This window comes from Falco cherrug, chromosome 11 (genome assembly GCF_023634085.1).
Source record: "Falco cherrug isolate bFalChe1 chromosome 11, bFalChe1.pri, whole genome shotgun sequence".
Taxonomy (NCBI): Eukaryota; Metazoa; Chordata; class Aves; order Falconiformes; family Falconidae; genus Falco; species Falco cherrug.
In genome coordinates this window covers 10172401-10189138 of record NC_073707.1, presented here as the reverse complement: position 1 = coordinate 10189138, position 16738 = coordinate 10172401, and the positions used below count along the sequence as shown (strand labels likewise).

Here is a 16738-nt window from a genome sequence, read left to right as displayed (position 1 = left end):
ATAGTAGCTACTTAAGCACACCACAATCTGTCACTGCAAATAGGAATGGCACCATTGGAGAAAAGAAGCAGGCGGGCAAGTGAATCCATATGCTTAAACACAAAGTTCAGGAGGTTATTTGAGCAAAAGAAATAGCTGTCAGAAACTGGAAATCCAACACTAGTGAATCCTAGAGACAGAGGCACAGTCCAGAGTGGGCAGTGTGAGAAGGAAACTGAAGAGCCTGAAATGGAATTTGAAGAGCAGAGAGTCAAAGATATAAAAACAAACAAGAAGAAATTCTTGTGGTATATTAAAGACAGGAAAGACTGTGAGAGATTGAGTTGGTCCCCTGGGCATGTTATTCTATACCCTGGAGCTGCCAACTGTAGGGCTTCATATAGCTTTGTGTAAAGCATCTGATGCTAACGATTTTGTGCTATCAGACCTGGGACTGAACCAATCTCTGTCTGGTTTTTCCTGTATGGCAGTTCCTTCGTGATCATGGTTTTCTGTCCCAAAAATCCATGCCATCCCATTCCATTTAACCACAAGATCCAAAAATAATTTGAGTGTTCCCTGGATGTTTCTGTGGTATTTTAGCACCTTTCAGTTAAATCAAATGTCAGATTTTGGGGACCAATGAGTATACACTCTGGCATACCTCAAGGTCCGATTGTAATATCAAGCCTTTTGCGTCTAGGAGGATGCACGTGGATGTTTGTCTTGGGCAGTATGACAGACTGCTTGGCTGTTGTACTCTATCCGAGTAGTGTTTTCAGGATTGGCAAATTAATGCTCAGATACTGTAGAGAAATCTATAGTGTTCCTGAATCTGCTGTAAGAACCATTGCTACCTGAAGTATATTAAACAACTCTAAATTTCATAAGGCTTGTCAATAGGAATTTGTTCTGTTCTGTTTGGGATCAGATTAAGGGCTCCTACGAAGTTCTTTGCCCTGCTGAGCTCTCTGCTTCCATCATCATGTTGAAATTCCCCAAGCAGCAAACCTCCTATACCTGGTCCCTGAAGAGAAGACTGAAAGCCAGCCTTCAAGGTCATATCCTCGATATTTGGAAACCACTTTCCCTGATGGCACTGTATTTTAATGGTTTGTGTCTCTTGCTCTGTTAGTCTTTGCTAAATTACTGTTTGGTGTGTTCTCTCTAGCTGTGCCTTGCTAAATTACAGTGCAGGCTTTTCAGCATCAGTGAATTTACATTTCAGGGATGCTGTGGCAGTCTCTTGAAATGGGAAGCTCTTGGTTATTACCGAGATTCCCTCCATTAGGATGGGGAAGCTTTCCCCAGTGTTGCATATCTGTTTCTCTAAACACTTCCATTTAAAAGCTACAGATAGCAATACGTCTGTGCTTAACCTGTCTGATAATGGAACTGTGTTTCTGTTGTGTGAGAGTTATCAAAAAGGTATTAGATCAAAAAGGGAGATGCTTGGGGCAGATGTCTCCTGCTCAGGGCAGAGCTCCCTTCCCTGGCCTCCTGCAGGAGTCATGTGGCCAGGGCAGCGCTGGGGAAAGGAAGGGTAGGAAGGGAGCCTGATTAGGATTTTTAAACTAATTTACTTTTCCAGCTTGTCTGCAGGAGTAATGCTATTCCAAAGACACCTAAGTTGTAACAGCTCTTTTAGTTGGTTCCAGGATCAGGCTATGGATGCTGCTTCCACCTGTAACGCTGCCTTGAACCAGCAGTAGGTGGTGGTGTTAGATGTGTGGTAGATCTTCTAGTAAAAAGCAAAACTAGAAATTTATAAAGGAATTTTAAAGTAGTTACAAGTAATGTCTCTGCACTAGAAGTGGTGAAATGTGGCAAACTTGAATGCAGTGATTGTGATGTCCAAAAATTTAGGTGATCAGGCATCTGAAGTGGCACTGGCAGGCCTGGGAATGATGTTACAGATGGTGAAATGCAGTAAGTGATAAAAAAAAAAATATAAAATGTTAGGACATGATATTTCCACAAGACTGGAAAATTTTTGGTTAAGGCAGAATACCGGTTCAAAGCTGTGCTAGGGAGTGTTTGGACTGGACATTAGGAAGAATTTCTTTACTGAGAGAGTAGTCAGACACTGGTATGGGTGTCCTAGAGGAGGTGGTTGATGCCCCAAGCCTATCAGTGTTTGAAAGGCATTTGGAGAATGCCCTTAACTTGATTTAACTTGGTCAGCCCTGGAGTGGCCAGGCAGTTGGACTAGATGATCGCTGTAGGTCCCTTCCAACTGAAATAGTCTATTCCATTCTCAAGGAGCTGGTTTATAACCTTTACCAGAATAGATTAATCAAGTCAGCATTTTTTCCCATAATCATACAGAGTGTCATTATACAAGATTAACCTGAACAACAGGAGAAAAAGTTTTCAGCAATTTGATATTTGTGAAATGAGAAGGCAGGAGATTTGTCAGAGGAATTGAAATGGCCTTATAGAATTCCCGTGATTTTTTTGAAGTTTTAGGCCCGGTTTCACAAATTCACTTTTTTTGGCAGAAAACGTTAAGTGTGTGCTGAAGTTTTGTGGTGATTTTGTGAATTAAGAACTGTATTGCAGAACTAGGATAAACTCTGTGTATGCCAAAATGCTTTTTTGAACTGGTTCTAAAATGCAGCAAATGTGTTTTTCTTCAGAGCCCAGGATTTATGCTTTATCTGCAACTCTCTCATTTTCAATCTACTAGTAACTTCCTTATTTGCTTGGGTGGTTGTTTGTCTCTGGGTTTCTTGCAGTGCCTCTGAAGGGATTGATCTCATTACAGGTTTGTACAGATAAAGTTTCGTGCCAAAGGGTCTTTCTTAAAATAAGCAATCAGTTCTGGGGCATCAAAGAATAAAACATAAACAGTGGAAGGTGTCTATTAAAATGACTTTAAAGATCTAGAAGAAGAAATAGAGAATTAATTAATCACAAAAATAGCTGAACCTTGTAATTTCTTCTGAAACAAACCCAGCAAAATTGCTGTCTGAATATTTCACAGTGGTGAATTCCCTCCTGCTTGTTAAAGCTTCATGTTTTCTTTTTCATTTGGCTGGGATAAAAATGTGATATCTAAATGAGTAGGGTACAGAAATGGATTTATTGTTATTGATTCCATATGACCTTGAAATGAAGATAAGCATTTTAAGAAGATGAATTTTTCATAGACTTTGTCTTTTAGTTAAGCATCTGTTTGCTCCCCATATGTTAAGTGTTTTTAATATAATATGTATTAGAGAAATTTAGGACAAAATGGAGTGATTAAAATTGGCTGAGTCAGTAGGATGGAAGAGAAAGTGACTTTGTGGTTGTCTGTGCTTGCTGTTGAGAATTAAACTTTTTGTCTTGTGAGAGAGTAAGAGTACCTGATGGATTTCAGTGTATTTAAAAAAACAACAACAAACAGCACTGTTGAAAAGCCAGGACTGTCATGAGACTCCCTCTTTCCTAAAAGACGCTACTGGCTTAATTTAAGCTTGTTAAGGCTTATGATACCATTTATGTGGATCACTGTCTTGGTGCTTTAGTTCTGAATACTTGTTTGCTAAACTCTGTCTAAAGCTTACTTGGAAAGGGAAGCTCTGAATTGTAATTAAAGAGAGCATTATATTGCTGTGGTCAATCTCAGTTCACTAATTCATGTTGGAAGTCTGCTGTAGCATAATGGCTAATTTGCTTTCATTATCAGATTGATTTATCCGCAACTTTTATTTTTCATTAAGTTGTTGAGTGAAAGGTCACAAAACTTCAAACAAAACTGCAAAAGCTGCATATATATGAGAGGTTTTAACAGTTGCATAGGAAAATTTCAATGTGACAGACATGATAGATACTTTGACCCTCAAAGTATCGTATTTCTATAGTTGAGTTTCCGTCTCTAATGACCCGTATTTAACCTAAACAAAGTAAGTATACACTGTAATGTACCAAATACCTGGAAGCAATAGAGGAAGCAAGACAGTGATGACTTCGATAATACAAGATGAGAAAATTGGAGAAGAAAACTGTCATGCATTCCTAAAAAAATCTACCCTTTATCTCTGTTTGGACCTGCACTCAGCGAGATAATTGAGATCAGTGATCCTCAGCAGATAAAGCTTATGCTTATTATCTTCATGAATCGGGACCCGAGTTGAAAATGTGAGTTTCAGGTGTAAAGATTGAGAGGACTGCTCATTGGGGAAAAACACTGACAGGAAGTAAAAAGGTTCTGTGAGGGTTTTGCAAAGCATTTTCCAAGAGTTCTGACCTACTAGAGAGAAAGGGTACCAGAAAAACAGACAAAATCAGTTGCATGCAACATTTCCATGTAGGAATAAATGCGCTGCAGAGAGAGGAAGCCCTCCAAGATCAGAAACAGTCCTTTTAGTGCATATAACACATGTCTGTTAGTGAGGGCCCACAAGGAACTTACTGAACCAGGGACTTAACGTGGCACCTTACTGTCTTTGGTGAGCTAGCTCAAGAAACCCCTGTTAATGAAATGAACATCAACTCTTTAACATCAATCAAAATCGCAAACAGACTTTTTGTAGCAGTCCTTGAAGGTCAGCAAGCCCGGAGGGGAAAGGGTTGCTTGCTTTTAACAACCTTGCAAGTCCCCAGGAACCTGAAGGTGCATAAGCCCATGGGACCTGATGAGATGCATCCGTAGGTCCTGAGGGAACTGGCAAATGAGTGGCTGAGCCACTATCCATCGTATTCAAGGATTTGTGGTAGTCTGGTGAAGTTCACACAGACTGGGAAAGGGGAAACATAACCCAAATTTTTAAAAAGGGAAAAAAGGAAGACCTGGTAAACTACAGGCTGGTCAGTCTTGCTTCTGTACCCAGCAAGATCACAAAGCAAATCCTCCTGGAAACTCTGCTAAGGCACATGGAAGGTAAGGTGATTGGTGACAGCCAGCATGGCTTCACTAGCGGCTAATTGTGCCTGAAAAATTTGGTGGCCTTCTGCAACGGGGTTACGGTGTGGGTGGATAAGGGAAGAGTGCCTGATGTTATCTACCTGGACTTGTGCAAAGCATGTGTCACTGTTTCTCACGATATCCTTGTTTCTAAATGGAGACACATGGATTTGACGGGTGGACCGCTCTGTGGATACGGACTTGGGTGGATGGTCACACTCAAAGTACTGTGGTCAATGACTGGATGTCCAAGTAGAGACCAGTGATGAGTGGTGTTCCTCAGGGTATGGTATTGGAACCAACGCTGTTTAACGCCTTTGTCAGTGACATGGACACTGAGTGAGATTAGATGCTAGGATCAAATTCTTCCCCATGAGGGCGGCGAGGCGCTGGCCCAGGCTGCCCAGAGCAGCTGTGGGTGCCCCATCCCTGGCAGTGCCCAAGGCCGGGCTGGCTGGGGCTGGGAGCAGCCTGGGCTGGTGGGAGGGGTCCCTGCCCACGGCAGCGGGGTGGGACTTGATCTTTATGGACCCTTCTATGATTCAGAGTTCAGGACTTTTCATGGGAGCCTCTTAACTGATTGCGTGAATCAGGCTGTTTCCTTGAGTCAGCTCACTTGGATCCAAGCCATAAAGCTTTATACAGAGGAACCTGAAATGAACAGAGTAGGTCTATGAATTCTTCAGACATTTTTTTTAGCCTGTCCTTGTTCTGTCTTACAATATTTCCTCCACTGCTGCTACTCATGCAAGAAAATGATGTGCTGAATTGTGATCTGACTACACTAGACTTAAGGGATGAATAAGCAAGCACAGGGTTGCAGCTATGACACTTCTTGAATTTAAGCAGGTTCTGTGATCTTGTGAAGCCCTACTCATCTCTGAAGGTGTCTGGATATGTCTGGCAACGTTGAAATACGGTATCATGGTGACTTTATTTTGATCAAGGACTGCACAGTTTTCTGCACATCAGAAGTTTCATTGCTTTGGCCTTTGGTCTTTGTCGGTGTGATTTGGACTTGTCTTGTAAAACCTCTGTAGCCAATGTGATTGGAAAAACTTACCTTCATGTATTTTCTACCGAAGGAATTTCAGGAGAAAAATAGGTACGTTGATTTATTAGTGCTAACATGCTTTATGGGCTTTCCCTAGGAATAATTGGGGCTAGTTTCCCCAGAAACATCTGGTTAGCTATCAAATCACCAATATCTGTACTTCTGCCAGTGGTGACCCATATGTTGAACACATGCCAGTCATTGCACTTAAAGGAATTTGAAGGATAAATCAAGGAACAGCTCTTCACCACAAAGAAAAAATGTGTTCTATATTTATAGGATTAGTTTAAGTACTGATCCACCTTAAATTTTTCCATCAAGAGAGGCTTTTTAAGGATGTAAAATTTTAAAAAGCAACACGCAGAATGTTTTCCTAAATTTATGGTGATTTGGATTCAGTCTGTTGAAGTCAGTCATGGAAGTCTTTTCCACTATTTTTCTTCATTAGTCTACTGAAATTCTTTGTTCTGACTGTAAATAAAGTCCATGAACAAGGTCAGTTTCTTCAAGCAAACTTGTCCTTTCAATTACCTTATGGTGTTATGATATCAGATATATTTGCAAAATAATCTACAAGAGCAGACAGCCAAAAAAAGATGTGCAGGAATGTTTTTTTGTTTTTAAGCATTACTTGCTTCTATCTGTTATCCAAGCCCAATACCTTTGCCTTTTGTCTAGCTGACTACATGCTTTTCAGTGCGCCAAGGAAGACCCCAGTGGCTCTCACCCTGTTGACCATACGTGAACCATTTGGTGGCCTGTAGCTGGTTGGTGGAAAAGAGTGTTTTCAGCTTAAATTTGGGTGAGGATACCGCATGCTGGTATGTCACTAATTTTGGTGGATAGGAGTTGTCCAAAGGTCTGAAAAACACAAAAGCCACTGAATTAAGCTGTTTGCGGAAGGTTACTTGTATGAAAGACTGCCTCTGCACCAAGACATAGGTTTGGGACTCATGTTTTCCTTAGTTTATTTTGCAAAGTCTTGCCTGTGTTAGACTATCCTGAGAAAGAAGGGTGGGTAAAGTCAGTAGGTTCACAGTACTGGGAAATGAAGTTGCTGTTACCCAATCCAGAATCAGAAGAAACATCTGAAAGGTTTTGTGGCTCATGCTTTTGAACAAATCAGAAGCACACAGTGATTGTGAGGACTGCCATTCAGTGCCTGACTCAGCTGGTGAGTAATGGTCCTTGCAGCTGCGGGCTGCAAGCTTGGCGTGTGGGCACATGGAGCGGGGTTCTCCAGCCAGATGGCAGTTCTGGGTTAGAGAGTCTTCATTGTTGAACGCTCTGGGTTGCGTTATTGCTGTTCTCCACATAAAGACTGTTTTCTTTGTTTTAAAGTTGTTGATAAATAGAGATTTAATCTAGATTTTTAAAAAGTGTACGCGTGTTAAGTCTTTTTTTTTTGTGACCGCAGCTCCTTAATGAAACTCAGACATAATTTCTTGTATTTCTATGTTAGTACCTAAACAAGAAGAAGAAAACCCATGAAAAACTAATAACCTTGCCCAGCAATTTTCATCTGTTAAGCTAATTCTGTCTCTTGTAGCTATTTTTCTGTTAGATTTTTTTAGAAACAGGTCATAATGGACCACCTAACTAATTCAGCTGGAAATCATGAAATAGTTCATGACCTTCTGAAACAAATGTATTAGTTTTCCTACTGCCAGTTGAACTCCTTAATCAGAGGGTCGAGAAAATTCTCTCTAGAGACTCCTATCTGGTTGCTTTTCTGTTAATGAAAAGATTCCCAGAAGAATGAAAAGACTTTTACATCTTCCTGCTTTCTCTTGATTGACTCAAAAGGGACATTTTTGGTGGTTCTTAACTAATGCAAGTCTTTAAAAATACTTTGTACTTTTGTTTCCTGATTGTATATAATACACCAGAGATATACAAATACAATACCCTATTTTCTTCTCTGTCCCGAAGTTACTGGCAACTTTGAAGTGTGTCCCTGCCAGGAAACACGAACACACAGTGCAGCAATGTACCAGAGACAAGTTTTAGAGTGTAGTTGGTACTCCGGTCACATCTGGATTCTAAAGATATGCTTCATATTTTATACTTATCCACAGGTAACATCCCAGTGCTCAGGGACTCTTGCATCATCATCAGTGCCACTGTGTAAGTCAGGCAACAGAGAGAAGTCTGTAGTGGTTTTGGCAGGCTTCACTTGCTTGCTCTCCAAGCTCAATTGTTTCAAATGTGCAGTGCGTTTGAGCTCCAGCAGACCACCAACATAAATGCCCTCTCTTTCTCTAACGATGGCATCTGTTCCTCTCTGGTATTAGTACCTGGCACTGTGTGTGGTTGGCACAGGTTTTACTTTCTCGATGGTTTTCATTTGCAGGAAGGCTGCAGAAGCAATTTTTGGCCATTTTTTTTCCTAATATTTTTTTGAATAGTCCTTCTCCTCAAGCAATATAAACCAACAATATCTTTCTGTAGCCCTGCATTTTACGTGTATGTTAGCTGTGTCCTCACCTAATTGTGCTTTGGGCTTTCTGGTTTTCATATGACAGTAGTCCACAGTTGCCATGCTCCTGAATACTACTTGTATGTATATGTCCTACACATATTGTCATTTAAATGTAGTCTTCACCCTTACCTAGGCATACGTTGCAGTTAGGAAGTTTTTTTCACTCCATATAGGCCCAGAGCATTCAGAGTGATGTGATAAATTACATGCTGCCTCAGGCTCTGAAGCCAGCCGTGAATGCGCAGAAATTCTTCCCCAAGTCCGTTTTAGTTCTGGAAACTACACTATGCACACTAAATATCTCATTCCAAAAGTACTTGTGCTAACAGTAGTCTGGGAAACCAAAAGAAAAGTGATACCCTTTTAATCTGTCCAGCGGTCTGAGGGAAGAGATAACCTGAAAGCCTTAATCCTAGAGATGGCAATAAGGGTATTAATTTATAAACTAGCCCTATGCCAGCATGCTCAGCGCAGTGATTCACAGTGTTGAAAAACTGCTTACACACTTGGAAAAGTAATCGCTACGGCACCCCAGAAAGAATGAGGTAATTGTTTTGCACCATCTCCCAGTGACAGTAGCATTTTTGTGTGTCCGTGCTTACCACGTAGTCCCCAGGAGCAGCAGCCTCCCTGGCTAGCCTCAGGTGCAGGCATGCCCCAGTGGTACCTTGAGCTCCATCTGTCACTGTGTGTGTTGGTAACAACCCTGTGAGTTTTGAGAAGTGTACAGTTACAGCTGAGTAACCAAACTGGTGTGTATTGAAAATTGGTGGGAAAAGCGTGAGAGACTTTGCACTGGAGGTTCTGCTCATTCAAAAGAATCGCAGCCATATGTACCAAGTATCTATTCTAAAGAAACCAGACTAAGGGCAGTCCACTTCTTAGAGCCCAGTGGAAATCCTGTCTAAGACCATGCAAGTCTTGGACTGTTAAGCCAACACACCTTTTGGGGCTGACTGTGTTTTTAGAATAAAAAACCCCTCACCCCAGAGCAAGAACCGTAGTTGAAAAGATACCAGGGGTTTACGTCATTCCATAAAGTGGTGATCCAGGGTTGATGTTTAAGAAAATATTGTTCAAGATGATGTTTTTTTTTTTTTCCTGGAAAGCTTTTTTATTTTCTAAGGGAAAATGATGACTTTTCAGTTCCCTATACATCTTTGCAACTGGGGGTTTAGCCTGAGGAAATAAAAGTGAATGATTTTTTCTTTTTTTTATGTGGCAAAACCTTTATTCATTAGAATAGTTAGACCTAATTTAAGCAATGCTGACTGTTTCTGTGGGTCTATCTTGAAAGAGATGTTGATGGTTACAGAGTAGTCGTTCAAAGCTATTTTGCAAGTGCTTTGTACTGTAATCCATCTTGGGAATTGTGTGCTACTTGCTGTAGCTGTGCCTTCCAGTCATCACTGTCCATTTTAGTGATTGATCAAATAAATCAGATAACATCATTTCTGTTCCTAGTATGATGGCTGTAAACCTCCTCAGAACTTCAAAGATAGCTATAGTTATGTGAAGAACCTAGCTACCTACAGATACGTAACCGCTGGTGGGTTTTTTTTCCCCTTGTAGATTGAGAGAACTGTTTTTATAAATTAATTGTTCTTGGAAAGCAAATTAAAGGCATAGCTAACATTGTTGAAGCACAGCCGTAGCTCGTTTTACAGTGATTTTGGCCCAACTCCTGTTAACTGTGAACTGATATTAAGTGTAGTAGCTGACAAGTTTGAATTTGGCAGATAGGAATTGCATGAATCATGTTTTGGAGTTCTGTTTTGATGCAAGGAGAATAATACTGATAGCCACAGCTTTACAAAAAGTCCAGCCATAGCCTCAGGGCTTTTACTGCTCATCTGGATCATGTTACGGCAGCGATGCTAGATGTCCATCAGCCTTCTGCTGCTCAGATACTCCCAAAGAACTACTTGCTTTATTTACCTATCAGCTGAAGCCCAGTAGTGTCATAAAAGGTTAATACCGCGTCTGGTCTCCAGCTTTCTGCTGGTCAACTGATTTAGTTTTACTTGAGATTGCTCGCTTTAAAAAGAAGTAATTATACCCTATAATTACAGTGTATAAAATAATGTACAACTGTGCTGAAATGCAGTATACAGAAATAATAAACAGCTAAATTTAATTATCAGCTCATTCGTGGTATTCCCAAAAAGTCTGAAGGTGAAGCAGAGAGTGAGAAGCTCACAAAATTGTTAGTTTTTGAAGCCTAATAACTTAAATGCTTCCATGGAGTGTTTTTTGTTTTTTGGGGTTTTTTTTGTAAAAGGGAGATGTGGTTTGGTACAGCAGACCCCAGAGCTTTCTCTGCTTTCTTTGATAAATATTTTTGCAGCTAGTTGCAACTTCGTTATACATTGTCTTGTTAATGATAAAGCCAAGTTCACTAAGTCTGAAAAATGCACGCACTGTGATTACTGCTTCTAGCAATTTGGATATATTCCCCTGCACGCAGTCTACAGAAATCATTGTTTGATTTCACAGCAAAATGACCAGAGCAGAACAGAAGATTGCCCTTTATCCCTGGACCCTTCTGTTGTATCTCCTAGGCTTGTGCCTACTGCTTTTTTTCCACTTTGCATCACCAGCCTGTGAGGCAGTAAGCCTATTGTAAACTTGATGGTGGTATTTCTATCGTTGATGCTTCCAGAGTCAAATGCTCACCAAAATAACCCAAAGTTAATGGATTCAACGTTCATCAACCTCGCCAAAATGAGCTGCATATTTTCTCCCTTTCTCCCTCTACAAGACTGTATAGTAAAGTAGAAGCTAAAGCAGAAGAAGGTGGCTGTAGGAGTGTTTGACTGAGAAGAGGGGGTGGGTTTGCTGGCTGGGGCAGCAGTCTGAGGGGGTGGTTGCTATCTTTGCACAGCCGTGCCAAGGCTGAAAGAATAGGTTTGTGCAGATGAAAATGACAAATGACTGTCAATTTTCATGCCAAGAGAGAAGTTTTCAGATGGTACTTAATGGTGTTGGTTCCTATTGCGGTTATTGGAAGTCACTCTTCCAACAAACCATTTGGAAATTGGTTTTTTAAATGTCTTAGCTTTGCCTATGTTACCAAAGTGTAATAGTGGGTCTGCTGCTCTGAATCTCGAATTGGACCAGGCTTTTTGTGTCACGTCACGTGGCAAACCTGTCCAAGCTCCCAGCACAGAAGATATTACTGAGGAAAGACCAGGTATTCTTACACTCTGGAAGTCTCACTGCTAGAATTTTTAAAAGCCCTTGCAACTTTTTTGTAAGTTTTCTTAATTTAAAAACAGACTTGGATAACATTTGGGTCTGAGCAGAGGATTAAAGGATGGCTGTGATAGCTTGCAGATAATTCTGCTTATTGATTCCCAGTTGATCACCTGTTAGGTATGGACACAGAAGGATGCACAGGCTTCTTTTCAACTTGGGCAGAAGTTTCTATCAACAGGTACATGATGGGATGTTTATCTGTTGTTGTAAGCATAGACAAACTTGTGAGAGAGTGTTGAGACCTTGCCTGTACACGCAGTAATGGAAAGCTGTTGTTTTTTTCTGTCCAGTCTATATTCTGGAGGACTGGTTAGCTCTAAAGACATTGTACTCTCTCCTTGCTGTCAAGGTGAGCAAATTCAAACTTTTCCTTCCCCCCTTTCCAAAACTGACTTTGCTTTCTTGCTTTTGAATCTGTTTTGTACTCTGCCTTGTTAAAAGCAGCTGCAGGAGGTGAGTAGAAAGCAAGAGACACTTCCACTTCGCCCAGATCCTGGTTGCTTTCAGGTTTTTCTCTGATCCAAAATGTTTTGCAATGTTTCCTGTCAGTGCTGGTGTAGTGTCAGCTATGATGTGGTGGATATCGTACTCCCATGAGACTGCCGATGTGTTTATTAACATGTTATTTCTCATCAGCTTCATCAAGAGCAACTGTGTTTAGAACAGTAGCCTTCCTATACATAAAACCAGTAAAATACATAAAGTAGGGCATTAATAAAGAGCTTTTGACCTACATTCAGCAGAATGATTCAGAATGAATAAGGAGACTTCCAATGCTTGTCATTCTTTGCTACTAGCAAAATGTCCCAAAACAGAAATGAAGCTGAAAGTTTTAAGTTGTTTTCAAAAGCAGCTTAATGAATGAATGGATTTCTGGTTCTGTCTTTACAAACATGACACAATTTGTTTTGCACGTACATTCTTTTTTAAAGTAATCTTAAGATTTTTTTAAAAAACACCTGTTCATCTTGTTTAATGATGCTTTTTGAGCACTCTTTGTTCTTGTCCTTTTGAATACATTTAGAGGTTATTGCATATCCAAAAAAGTCGAACTCTGAATTTTATCATGTGTGTCATGTAGATGTGTATCTGGGTGTGATTTTCTCCTGTGTACATGGTTCTTTGTGCATCAAATTGCAAATAGTATGTACGTAAATCCTACGGCTGCAAATTATTAATATGTTGTCTTTTATTTTGGCAAGCCGTAAAGATGCAGAAGATTTAATGGACTTGAAAGTATTAAAAGGAAGCTATTGTTCAACAAACTGTAGCTTTCATTCATTCTGTAACTCTAATAAATGCAAGATGTTGAAGGGAAAGGAGCCAAATATTAGTGTGGTCCTAAGAGACCAAACAAATAATGAGGCTACTTAAATTTGTCATTCTTCTTTCCTGATTGCACTCAAATCTAAAATGTGCACAGATGTTATTTCTGTATAGATAGTTTCAGTGTTTGCTTCTTGTTTTGGTTTATTGAGCATTGTTAAATCTTTTCAGAAATGTTTATAATATAATGGTTTCCTTTTCTCTTTTTTTTTTTTAGAAGTTCGTGGATGTTTTAGAAGTTCATTTCAGCATGCATTCAATTGTTGCAGAGTGTAAGGAGTCATTAACGTAGTGGAGAGCCATTGCATTAGCAGGGTGGTCTTACCTTGTCAGTTCTGTGGGCAAGGTGCCAGCTGTCAGTCACAGACAGGAGCAGAATGGCAATGACAATAACTTGCCTTTCACATATGCACGTCATGGCTTGCACTCGATTTTATGACTTTGGTCTTTGAAGACATGGGGGGGGGTCAAGCAGTAAGGCCCACTCTTAGCTTCGGCTGCTGCACCACAGAAATGGTCCTCAGTGCACAGAGGTGCCTGGTGCTTCGATCAGCTTTATTTGGGGAAAATGGTTACCCATGGTAACATTCCTGTGTTGGACCTGTCGAAAGAAAAGAACGTGGAGTTGGACTGATTCATAATCCAGCAAGTTGGAAGTTGCTTAGCTTCTCCTAATGCTCCCCATCTGAAACCCCATGGTTGCTTTCAGAGTAAAGATCTCAATAGCTTGTGGAGGTCTGGTATAAGCCAGGGAACCAAATGAACTTTCTCTATGCATGGCTATCATATGTTGATCCAGATTTTCTTGGAAAACTCTGATCTCTGTATGTGTGTGTGTGCTCCCGATGAACGCACATGAATGCTATACCTGCAAAGCGGTGTTTTCCCATCTGTATGTGAGACTGAGCATAAGACAATTGTTAGTGTATGTATATGTTAGGAAGCCCGGCATGCAGACTGGTTAGCTGTTTGGCCTGGCAGGCTCTCTGCTGTCGGTGGAGCAGCAAAACCAGCGTGGTCTCTTGTCGTAACTGGGCTTGTTTCCAGAAGCTAATTTTTTAACACCAGCGGTTTAGATGTGAAGTTTCCAGAGGTGAGCTTGTATTTGATCAGCTGTGTTTGACTGTCACGCACACATCGGTGGTGGCGTCAAGTGTTTTGTGAGCGCAGGATAAACAGTTTGAACAAAATTTTCCCCATGGAAGGTGATGTTGCCTGGCTTTCATTAAGTACTTACCAGTGCATTAGTTCAGAATCCAAAGCTGGCTCTTTCACTTCCCCTGTAGCTTTAAATAAAAAGGGGGCTTCTGAGGAACATGAGAACAAAATTTGTTCTCCACCTTGCTATTTAATACTAAAGAAAGACAAAAACACATAATGCCCCCATCAAATCCTGGATGATTTTGGTTATGGCTTGTTTCTGTTCAGGATCAATATACTTGCAATTTACAGTATGTTGTAAGCTGCTGATGGGGGGTTGAAGCCAAAGGCTGTGAAAGATGGTCAAATGTTTCTCCCAGGGTATGCTTAGGCTTAGAATTCAACTTTTTGCAATATCCAAAGTTTGCTGTATTTGGCTGCACAGCTGAGCACCTGGTTTTTCAGATAGTGTAAACCTTCCCTGGGATTTAGGATCTGCATACAAGGTGCGTTAAAAGCATATAACTAATCACTTTTAAAACAAGATGCTAAGGTTGCCTGCTCCGTACAACCAGAATGCAAGCTGTCCATTGTTACAAAATTGTTTGACTATTTGAAGCTCCGTTACTTCTAATTAAAGGTCTTAAGAACATCCAGATGCTTCAGTAATGTCTCAAACATCTCTTAATGCCTTAACAATGAAAAAAGACAGAGATATTTCCTTCTCAAATATCATGGCTAAAGTGCCTGCAAGCATGAGTCATTTTTTGTCTGACCAGTGGTGATAAGGAACGAAATTTATACTTTATGGGTGTTTGCAGCACATCTACAATCAGCAGAAATATTTTTTGTGCCATATTTTTGACGTTAGGGCTCTCTTTGCAGGAGGAATGAAGCTATGTACCATCACAGTTTTCTCTTGCACAATGAAAAATAAATGACAGTAAATATTTTGATTTCATACTTGTCTCTGAATAATTCTATTTAGTTGAATGCAGAGTGTTAAGAGGTTTGAAAATGAAATGCTACGTGGTTTCTAGTCTACAACCTAGTATCCCAGGAAGCTGCTGAAATTTGTTTTCTTGGTATGTACGTTATCATTGACTGTTTTGCTCTCATCTGTCACTGAGGCTGTTATTTCTCAGGACAATAAGGATACTTGCACATTCATAAATGCATTTCATTTAGTTTTCAGATAAGGAGGGGGATGCTTGCAGTTCTGCCTTTATGGATGTGGAAGCTAAAGCAATAGCATAAGACTTTGGCACTGTAGGAGACAGTCCCTGCTCCCACAATCTAATGATAAGCTGAATATTTGTAAGAGAGCATGTGTAGTTCAAGGAGGAAACTTAAAACACTGTTTTCATGTTTTGAATATTTCTATTGCCTTTTTGGTATGATAACCAAAAATGGTGTATAGGTTTCCTCTAGAAATAGATAAACACATAGGGGTGATAACAGCAAAGAAAAGACTTTTAAGTGTGCAGTAGTACGCAGCCAGCTGCACTACATTTTAGGTTATGTCAGTATTTCCATCATAAATCCAATTTTTAGAATTTTTGTCAGCTGTAAATGTCTGCTCTGAAAATTGGCAGGGTGTTACTCTGCCTGAAAATGAACTTTCTCGCTTTTCAACTGAAGTGTATCTGAATACTTAATTTCTAGGATTTTATAAGCACTTGCAGAGTATTATTTGCTATAATACCAGCGGGAATGCTGAAGTGATTCTCTGGCAGAAGGATACAGCGTGTGTGTGTAAAATACTGATGATTTAATGTACAATGAGATATGCTGTATTATCTGTCTAGTTAAATCACGCTTTGTGGTAAAGGGATTGTAATGCTTATCATAGCAAGCAAGTTAGTTGCCCAGGGAGATGTGATAGAGAAAGGCGCTGAGCAGGCTTTTCTACAAAACTTTGCCAGTGTATGCTAATCTTGACTTACAGTATTGTATCTGCTCCTTTGCTCAGCTGATCTTTGAGTGACTTTGGTTTGTGTTACACTGCTGTGAATTGCACGGTGATGTTCAGATGAATGTAGAGTAGGATTAGACCGAAACCCCATTATCTTAGTCAGTCCTCAGGAGGTAGAAGGCGATAGGTCTCCTGCCTTGAACTGGAACTACTTGCCATCCAGAGAAGTGCAAGAATGATTTATGTCAGAGGCTTTTTGTTGGATAGCTTCCAAAGAAAGCAGTGGGAATGGTGTGGATTACTGTCTTCTGTGTCATAAAAAAAATCTTGGGAACTGATCCCTTTCTTGCCCTTGTCAATGAATTCTGTCACCCCAGTCAGTGTTTTGGGTATATAACGTTGTCTTTCTGCAGTTGGAAATGTGTTAACCATGGTGCCTTTTTTTTTTTTTTTTTTTAAGGCCACTTGAAAATGGTGTAGTTAAAGGAAGATACTGGTTTTCTGACTTTATTATTTTGTTTTCGTGTCATAGTGGATTTGATGTCAGGTCCTGCCCAACCACTGGCTGGTATCCAGACCTAGCCGCCAATGTTAATGGGGAGAGAATTGATTCACGCAGCATCTTTCTCTCATCCTTGAGTTGTACTTTGCAAGAAGTGCCTCTCAGCCGCCCACTCACAGCACTGTGAAACA

At 40.3% G+C, this 16738-nt stretch overlaps 1 protein-coding gene across 2 annotated transcripts in view; it reads left to right on the top strand.

The window, feature by feature from the left end:
• Positions 1 to 16738, top strand: part of LOC102055325 (glypican-5-like) — a 390460-nt gene that overhangs the window by 70093 nt on the left and 303629 nt on the right. The window lies entirely within an intron of this gene.